Below are 8308 nucleotides of genomic sequence, written 5' to 3'. Positions count from 1 at the left end.
ATTCCTCCAGAACTCCACTCCCCTCTCAGCCCTTGCGACAACCCCCTCCCCTGCCTCCACCCCCCAGCCCAGCCCCAGCCAGGCACTCCCCCTCACACTCCCAGCTCCTCTGACGAGGACACACACACACTCAGATGTCATCCACGCACAGAGGCTGGGACCACAGGAGGCATGCAGAGGCACGCTTCTGGCCCACGGACCCACTCGACAAGCCGGATCAGGAGCGCCATTCCTGCAGAAAGTCAGAAACCAGAAAGGGGAGGACCCAACTGGGTGGGCATCCCGGAGGTGGGGGGCGGATAGACGCCTGCAGACGTGGGTCCTCATAACAAAAACGACCCACGTGGGCAAAGAAACAGGACACCAAGGTCTGGACAATCACAGGGGTGTCCCAAGACCTGGGTTGGAAGCCTAGCTCTACCTCCAACAGCGTGATCTTGCAAGTGACTGGCCTCCCTGAGCCTCAGTTTGCCCATCTCTAAGATGGGAATATGAATAGAACCCATTCAGTAGGCCAGAGGGAGGATGTCTTAGGTCAGGGAACATGCAGTCGAACACAGCTGACGAGGAGCCCTTGAGTTTTTGCGCCTGGTCTGTCTGTCCCTCATCTGTGTGTCTCACATGGCTGTCTCCCTCTGGTGGGACTGTGCGGCCTAGTCCTTGCAGATAGATTTGGTGCCCTGTGTTGGTTTGTCCATTTCTCAGCCCCTCTGTTTTACATGTGGTGGTGGGGGATCTCTGCAAGCGTGGGCTTCTGTGCTCTGGGCCATTCTGTTTGTTTACTGGTATGCTCCTCCCTACCCCTGTTGTCCAGCCCCATCCTTCCCCTCAACGCTACTGGCCTGGCCTGAACGCCTCCACTCGGCCACAGGGATGTTTCTGAAACTCACATTTGTCCCTCTCCTGCTTAACCATGACTCCCCACGTGCTGGGGCTGAGCTCCCAGCCCCTCAGCCTGGCTCTCAGGGTCTTCCCTGAGCTGTCTCATGGCTGTCCCATTTCAGGGATAGCCTCAGCTGTCCTCAAGGTCCTCTTGGACATCCCCCTTCCAGCAGTTAGTTACTAAGTCCCTGTGGAGGACCCAGCTTCACAGCCATCTCTCCTCCCTCTGACCTCACACTGTCCCAGCCTGTCCTCCTCCCTGGTCTCCCAGCCACCATGGCGCTCCCTCCCTCTAACCTGTCACCAGCAAGACAAATGTTTCTCAACCTCAGATGGGACCTTTCCCCTCCTTTGCCCCAAACCTTCCAAGATAAAAATCTCAAACGGCTACCCTCAGGCCCTCTGCTGTCCCTGTACCCTTGTGCCTCCCTTTCCTGTCCCCAGGCTTCTCTCCCATCTCACATCCTCCGGCAGCCTTGTGGCTGTGTGCCTTGCCAAGTGGAATCTGTGTTTGCCCACTCAGGAACAATTAGCTGAGCACCTGCTACGTGCTTGCAATCGACTTCCAAGTGCATTTAGAACAATGAGAGGGACAGGTGGACAGAAATGTTTCCGTGAGGGGGGCTGGGGATTCCCCAGTGGGCAAGGTGAGCGTCTGCCTCATGGAGCTCATATTCCAAAGGGAAGGGGGAGAGATCATCAAGACCAGGTAAAACATTTATGAGGGCGTAATATGCACAGTGCAGGGAAACAAAGCAGGAGAGGGAACAGCAAAAGGGTGAGATTGCCATTATAAATGGGGTGGTCAGGGAAGACCCCTCTGAGGCTGTGATTAAGATTCGAAGTAAATCAGGGCTGCCTGGGTGGTTCAGTCATTAAGCGTCTGCGATCTGCACAGGTCATGATCCCAAGGTCCTGGGATGGAGCCCCTGCTTCTCCCTCTCCCTCTGCCTGCCTCTCTGCCTACTTGTGCCCTCCCTCTCTCTCTCTGCGGAATAAATTGAAAAAAAAAAAAAAGATCTGAAGCAAATTAGCAAGTGAATCATGGGGGAAAGGGCATTCTAGGCAGAAGGAATCTCTAGTAGGAAGGTCCAGAGGCAGGCATGTGAAGGACTTCAAGGAGATGGGTGTCTGAAATGGGTAAGGTTAGGGAGGGCGTTGGCCCAGCAAGGAAGACACAGAACATTAGTTTCGGGTGCACAGCATAGCGATACGATATTTGTATCTATTTCCAAATGATTACCACAATGAGCCCAGTTAACGTCTGCCACCACACAGATACAGAAGTTTTCTTATTTTGTGGTGAGAAGTTCTTTTTTATTTTTATTTTTAATTTTTTAAAAGATTTTATTTATTTGACAGATTTTATTTATTTATTTATTTTTAAAGATTTATTTATTTGACATGTAGGTAGAGAAGCAGGAAGAGGGAGAGGAGGAAGCAGGCTCCCTGCTGAGCAGAGGGCCTGATGTGAGATGTGATGTGATACGGGGCTGACCCCAGGACCCAGGGATCATGACTTGAGCTGAAGACAGAGGCTTTAACCCACTGAGCCATCTAGGGGCCCGAGAAGTTCTTTTTAAAAAAAGACTTATATTTTTAAGCAATCTCTGCACCCAGCATGGGGCTAGAAATTATAACCCCAAGATGAAGAGATGCACGTTCTTCCAAGTGAGCCAGCCAGGTGCCCCATGATGAGAACTTCTAAGACCAACTCTCTTAGCAAATTTCAAATATGCAATATGGTATTTTTTTTTTTTTAAGTAAACTCTACTCCCCGACTTAAAGCTCAAACTCAGGACCCCATGATCAAGAGTCACATGCCCTAGCGACTGAGCCAGCCAGGGGCCCCCACAGTAGTGTTAACTTTAGGCTCTATGCTGTATATTACATCTCTGTTTCCACGAGTTTGGTTTTTTTTAGATTCCAAACCTAAGTGAGATCATACAGTATTTGTCTTGTCTGACTTACTTTACTTAGCGTGATGCTGTCAAGGTCCATCCAAGCTGTTGGAAATGGTGGGATCTTCTTTTTCATAGCAGAATAATACTTTGTCATTTACACGTGTGTGTGTGTGTGTGTGTGTGTGTGTGTGTATCACATTCTCCTTATCCATTTATCTGCTGATAGCCACAGGGGTTGTTTCTGTTTTGGCTACTGGGAAGAATGCTGCCGTGAATACGGGAGTGCAGATCTCTCTTTGATACACTGATTTTGTTTCCTTTGGATACATACCCAGAAAGAGGATTTCTGGGTCAAAAGGTAGTTCTATTTTTAATTTTTTTGAGAAACTTCCACACTTTTTTCCATTATTGCTATACCAATTTATCTTCCCACCAAAAGTGTGGGAGAGTTCCTGCTGCGGGGGAGGGGGTCTTTGAGCAGGGGAGAGACCTGGTTGGATTTGGTTTCAGAAGACCCCGCTAAGACCAATAAGTGAAAGGTTGACGGGAAACTTTCCAACAGAGAGATCAGGACCTGGCCATAGTTTACTGCCACATGATGGCCCAGGAAGAGACCTAGCACTCCCAGTGTGTACCTCTTGCCACTCTGAGTCCGAATCTGATCTAATTCCCACTTTATTATTTCTTTTCTAAAGATTTTATTTATTTATTTATTTATCAGAGAGAGAGAAAGAGAGAGCAAAGCAGGGGGAGCTGCAGGCAGAGGGAGAAGCAGGCTTCCGGCTGAGCAAGGAGCCCCATGTGGAACTCGATTCCAGGTCCCCAGGATCATGACCTGAGCTGAAGGCACACGATTAAATGGCAGAGCCACCCAGGTGTCCCTAATTCTCACTTTACGGGGTATTCCTGGAATGGAAAGACATCTTGAATGGCACCACAGAGATGGTGTCAGCCAAAGCCAGGATGTGAAAATTTGTACAGGGCAAAGTGACCTAGTTTCTTAAGAAACAAGTGGTGTACACAAGTTGAGGAATGGCTACAGATTTCAAAGACCCGAGAAGTTCACGGGAAAGCATCCTGTGGTGAATTTTGGGCTCCTTGTTAGAACAAACCCAACTACCAAGTATACTTTTAAGATTGTTAGGGAAACGTGAATATGGAGACCACAGATTCGGTAATAGTGAGTGGGGTGAAACACGTGTTCATTGGGCCTTTTAAAAAATTGAAAGGGGGGCTCTCTGCTCTTCCCCGTTCGACAGACAGCCGCATCTTCAGGTGCAGTGCCAGCCGCGTGCCCTAGACACGATGGTGAAGGTCAGAGTGAATGGATTTGGCTGTATTGGGCGCCTGGTCACCAGGGCTGCTTTTAACTCTGGTAAAGTGGATATTGTCGCCATCAATGACCCTTTCATTGATCTCAACTACATGGTCTACATGTTCCAGTATGATTCTACCCATGGTAAATTCCACGGCACAGTCAAGGCTAAGAACGGGAAGCTTGTCATCAATGGGAAGTCCATCTCCATCTTCCAGGAGCGAGATCCTGCCAACATCAAATGGGGCGATGCTGGTGCTGAGTATGTTGTGGAGTCCACTGGGGTCTTCACCACCATGGAGAAGGCTGGGGCTCACTTGAAGGGCGGGGCCAAGAGGGTCATCATCTCTGCTCCTTCTGCTGATGCCCCCATGTTCGTGATGGCTGTGAACCATGAGAAGTATGACAACTCCCTCAAGATTGTCAGCAATGCCTCCTGTACCACCAACTGCTTGGCTCCTCTGGCCAAGGTCATCCATGACAACTTCGGCATTGTGGAGGGACTCATGACCACCGTCCATGCCATCACTGCCACCCAGAAGACTGTGGACGGCCCCTCTGGGAAGCTGTGGCGTGACGGCTGAGGGGCTGCCCAGAACATCATCCCTGCTTCCACTGGTGCGGCCAAGGCAGTAGGCAAGGTCATCCCTGAGCTGAATGGGAAGCTCACTGGCATGGCCTTCCGTGTCCCCACCCCCAACGTATCTGTTTTGGATCTGACCTGCCGCCTGGAGAAAGCTGCCAAATATGATGACATCAAGAAGGTGGTGAAGCAGGCATCAGAGGGCCCCCTTAAGGGCATCCTGGGGTATACTGAGGATCAGGTTGTCTCCTGTGACTTCAACAGTGACACCCACTCCTCTACCTTCGATGCTGGGGCAGGCATTGCTCTCAATGACCACTTTGTCAAGCTCATTTCCTGGTATGACAATGAATTTGGCTACAGCAACCGGGTGGTGGACCTTATGGTCCACATGGCCTCCAAGGAATAAGAGCCCCCTGAATCACCAGCCCCAGCCAGAACAAAAGGAAGAAAGAGGCCTTCAGCTGCTGGGGAATCCCTGCCGCAACTTATCCCCTAAAACACTGAGAATCTCTCAACCTCCACTGTTTCTATCACAAACCCCCTGAAGAAGGGAAGGGGCTTGGGGAGCCCTACCTTGTCATGTACCATCAATAAAGTATACTGTACCCAGCAAAAAAAAAAAAAAAAAAAAAAAAATTGAAAGGGGGAGTGGCGCCTGGGTGGCTCAGTCCCTTAAACGTCCCACTTTTGATCTAGGCTCGGGTCATGGTCTCAGGATCCACTGGGGACATGGTGATGGGACTGCCAGAGAGTTCTCTCCCTCTCCCCCTGCCCCACCCATCCCATGCTCTTGTGCTCTCTCTCAAATAAATAAATCTTTCTTAAAAAATATTTTATTTGGGGTACCTGGGTGGCTCAGTGGGTTAAAGCCTCTGCCTTTGGCTCAGGTCATGATCTCAGGGTTCTGGGATCGAGCCCCGCATTGGGCTCTCTGCTTGGCAGAGAACCTGCTCCCCTCTCTCTCTCTGCCTGCCTCTCTGCCTGCTTGTCATCTCTGTCTATCAAATAAATAAAATCTTTAAAAATATTTTTAAAAATATTTTATTTAATGGGGCGCCTGGGTGGTTCAGTGGGTCAAGCCTCTGCCTTCGGCTCAGGTCATGATCTCAGGGTCCTAGGATCAAGCCCCTCATCGGGCTCTCTGCTTGGCAGAGAAACTGCTCTCCTCTTTCTCTCTGCCGGCCTCTCTGCCTACCTATGATCTTTCTCTCTCTGTCAAATAAATAAAATCTTTTAAAAAGTATTTTATTTATTTATTTGACAGAGAAAGAGAGAACCAGCAGGGGCAGCAGGCAGAGGAAAAGGGAGAAGCAGGCTCTCTGCTGAGCAAGGAGCCTGATGTGGGGCTTGATTCTAGGACACCGGGATCATGACCTGAGCTGCCCAGGAGCCCCTCAAATAAATAAACCTTTTATTTTATTTATTTATTTATTTATTAAGATTTTATTTATTTATTTGAGAGAGAGACAGTGAGAGAGAGCATGAGCGAGGAGAAGGTCAGAGAGCGAAGCAGACTCCCCATGGAGCTGGGAGCCTGATGTGGGACTCGATCCCGAGACTCCGGGATCATGACCTGAGCCGAAGGCAGTCGTCCAACCAACTGAGCCACCCAGGCGTCCCTAAATAAACCTTTTAAAAAAAATCTGAGGGGGGGCCTGGGTGGCTCAACAGATTAAGCCTCTGCCTTTGACTCGGGTCATGATCTCAGGGTCCTAGGATGGAGCCCCATATCGGACTGCTCAGCAGGGAGCTTACTCCCCCCACTCTGCCTACTTGTGATCTCTCTCTCTCTCTGTCAAATAAATAAATAAAATCTTTTTTAAAAAAATTGAGGGGCGTCTGTGTGGCTCAGTCTGCTGAGAGTCTGCCTTTGGCTCAGGTCATGATCCTAGGTCCTGGGATCGAGCCCCTCACCGGGCTCCCTGCTCAGTGGGGAGTCTGCTTCTCCCTCTGCTTCTGCTTCTCTCACTCTCTGATGAATAAATAAATAAAATCTTAAAAAAAATAAAAATAAAAATTTTTAAAAAATTGAGAGGGGGAATTACTGCTTAATAAGTGAAGAGTCTTTTTGGGGGGATAATAACCATCTTTGAGGAAAATGGTGATGGTCACACAGATTCGTGTGTTTAACGCCATGGCTTACACACTTAGGTATGGTTAAAATGATAGTTACATGCATCTTAGTGCACACACACAGAACTGAAGACCACACTCATTCTACATTTTCCTTTTGGGTTCCAAAATTCCTATGAAGCCCTCCTGAGTTTAGGTTTTTCTTTTCCTTGCTACTGAAACGATCCTGACTCAATGCCAGCTTTCATACCAATGCAGCACACGGTCCATCCCTCCCTGAGGGAGTCTGATGGTATTTCTCGTTCCAGACTTCCCTCCGTGTGAATTTCAATAAATAAATTAATTGATTGATTAATAGCAATCTCTACGGCCAGCATGGGGCTCCAACTCACAACCCCAAGATCAAGAGTCTTACCCTCCACCGACTGAGCCAGCCAGGGGCCCCGCGTGAAAAACTTTAAACAAGGAAACTCGGGCACCTGGGTGGCTCAGTGGGTTAAGCCTCTGCCTTCGGCTCAGGTCATGATCTCAGGGTCCTGGGATCGAGCCCCACATCGGGCTCTCTGCTCAGTGGGGAGCCTGCATCCCCCCCCCCTGCCTACTTGTGATCTCTGTCTCTCTGTGTCAAATAAATAAATAAAATCTTTAAAAATAAATAAACAAGGAAACTTGCAGCTAATGACAAATGCTTTGCTGAAATACCCAGGGAAGATGAACCAACGTCTGCCGTTCACTTTAAAACACCTAGACAGTGCTGGATGGACAGGGGGATGGCAGCGTGCTCAGTGGTGGGTCAGACTGCCCGTGGGAGAGCCCAGGGGCTGCACCACGCGGTATCCCTGTTTCATTCCCTCAAGCTTGCTGGAAAACTGTCAGAAGATGTTGGGGCCTGGGGGAAATGTCCTTCACTATTAGAAAGGCATATTCAATGATTTTCTGGAATTTGGTGTTTAAAAAAAAATTATTTATTTTTAGAGAGCCCCTGAGTGGGGGGAGAGAAAGAGGGAGTGGGACAAGCAGACTCCCGGCTGACCTTGGAGTCCGATGTGGGGGGCTCTATCTCACGTCCCTGAGATCATAACCTGACCCCAAACTGAGAGTCGACCCTTAACGGACTCAACCACTGAGGTGCCCCTGGGATTTGCTTTAAAATAATAACGGTGGGGGGCACCTGGGTGGCTCAGTCCTTAAGTGTCTACCTTCAGCTCAGGTCATGATGCCAGGGTCCTGGGATTGAGTCCCACACTGGGCTGGCTGCTCCTCTCTCTCTCCCACTCCCCCTGCTTGTATTCCCTCTCTCACTGTCTCTCTCTCTCTCTCTCTCTCTCTCTCTCTCGCTCTGTCAAATAAATAAATAAATAAAAATCTTTTAAATAAATAAATAAATAACATTAATAACAGGGGTACCTGGCTGGCTCAGTCTGTGGAGCCTGTGGCCCTTGATCTTGGGGTTTTGAGTTTGATCCCCATGTTAGGTGTAAAGTTAACTTAAAAATAAAAGCTAAAAAAAAAAAAAAATCTTAAAAAAAATAAAATAATGGGGCACCT

At 48.9% G+C, this 8308-nt stretch overlaps 1 pseudogene; it reads left to right on the top strand.

The window, feature by feature from the left end:
• The first annotated feature begins 4011 nt into the window (after positions 1-4011).
• Positions 4012-5193, top strand: LOC131817496 (glyceraldehyde-3-phosphate dehydrogenase-like; annotated as a pseudogene).
• Positions 5194-8308: the final 3115 nt, after the last annotated feature.

Source organism: Mustela lutreola, chromosome 16 (genome assembly GCF_030435805.1).
Source record: "Mustela lutreola isolate mMusLut2 chromosome 16, mMusLut2.pri, whole genome shotgun sequence".
In the NCBI taxonomy this organism is placed as follows: Eukaryota; Metazoa; Chordata; class Mammalia; order Carnivora; family Mustelidae; genus Mustela; species Mustela lutreola.
This window is presented reverse-complemented; position numbering and strand designations above follow the sequence as displayed.